This window comes from Phyllostomus discolor, chromosome 5, assembly GCF_004126475.2.
Source record: "Phyllostomus discolor isolate MPI-MPIP mPhyDis1 chromosome 5, mPhyDis1.pri.v3, whole genome shotgun sequence".
NCBI classification, from domain to species: Eukaryota; Metazoa; Chordata; class Mammalia; order Chiroptera; family Phyllostomidae; genus Phyllostomus; species Phyllostomus discolor.
In genome coordinates, this window is record NC_040907.2 from 131,642,294 (window position 1) to 131,643,944 (window position 1,651).

General features: G+C 41.5%; 1 pseudogene; it reads left to right on the forward strand.

The window, feature by feature from the left end:
* The first annotated feature begins 562 nt into the window (after window positions 1-562).
* LOC114497096 lies at window positions 563-972 on the forward strand (annotated as a pseudogene).
* The last annotated feature ends 679 nt before the right edge of the window (window positions 973-1,651 follow it).

Below are 1,651 nucleotides of genomic sequence, written 5' to 3' on the forward strand. Positions count from 1 at the left end.
TCACTTGGCTTTATTTGTTTTTTGTTTCCATAACAATAATACTCCACCTCTCACTCTACAACATAAAGACTCTGGTGAACAGCAGTCCTGAGAGGACACAAGGTGCTATTTTGAGTGGCAACACAGACATTATTTGCAGACAGTGAAAGTTGGTCTTTAGCATACACTTATTTAATAAACAATGCTAACTGTGAACACTACTCTTACCCGGAATCATTATCCCAAATAATTTTCATATGAGAGTTATTAGTCATAATTCCAACACAAGGACACAACAGAGCAAAGACAACTTGGGGAAAACCTGACAGTTAAAAATAATAAAAAAATACTTGCAGAAAATACCTCAAATATATTTATATATATTAAATATATGTACATATATATTATATACATACACATGCACACATATGTGAACAATTTACAATCTAAGTGACAAATAGAATGCCATGGGCAAATAAATATAACCGACTCTCAGTAGAGTAACAGCTAACAGATCCCATGCCAGCAGTTCTCAAAGAGTAGTCTCTGCGCCAGCAGCATCAGCATGGCCTGAGAACTTGTTAGAGATGCACGTTCTGCTTTTCGGGGGTGGAGTCTGGACCCAACAAGCAGAAATGGCACCTCACAAGGGGAAGGAAAAGAAAGAAGAACAGATCATCAGTCTTGGATCACAGGTGGCTGAAGGAGAAAATGTATCTGGTGTCTGCTACATCTTTGCATCCTTCCTTCAATGACACGTTTGTCCATGTCACTGATCTTCCTGGCAAGGAAACCATCATCTGTGTGACTGGTGGGATGAAGGTAAAGGCTGACAGGGACGAGTGTTCTCCATACACTGCCATGTTGGCTGCCCAGGACGTGGCTCACAGGTGCAAGGAACTGGGTACCACTGCTCTCTACATCAAGCTCTGGGCCATAGGAGGCAATCAGACCAAGGCCCCTGGACCAGAGACTTAGTCAGCACTCAGAGCACTTGCCTGCTCAGGAATGAAGACTGGATGGATAGAGGATGTCACCTCCATCCCCTCCGACAGTACCTGCAGAAGAGAGGTCACCGTAGTCGCCGTCTGTGAACAGGAGTCTTCAAATTTTTGTTTTTTGTTAATAAATTGCCTTTGCATCAACTAAAAAAAAATGCATACTCTCAGACCCCACCCCAGACCTACTGATTTAGAAACTGTGGGGCTAGGACTCAACAATCTGTGCTTTAACAAACACTCCAGTGATCAGATCAACACGTCGTAACCTTAAACTTACACAATGTTATATGTCAATTACATCTCTATTAAAACAAAAAACCAAACAAACAAAAAACAAGCCTTCCAAAGGATACAAACTGCAGTTTAGGAACAACTGCCCTGACCTACCCATATTACTACCCTCAGCTTACCAAATGAGAGACCGTGAGCTCATACACAACCCAGATAAAGGAGCCTGGGATGAGAGCAGGCCTTGTGACTCTCAATTCAGTATGCAGTATCGAAGAAAAGAATCAACTCAAGAACCAGAAAAACTCTGATTCCTAAGATGGATGTTCTTTTAGCTGAGATAGAAAATATATAGGTAAAACTTCTTATGTTTCAGGGACTTTGTCCATGGTGCAGTGACAGTGATAATGTACTAGCCTCAAAGAGGTTTTGGAGAGAAACAA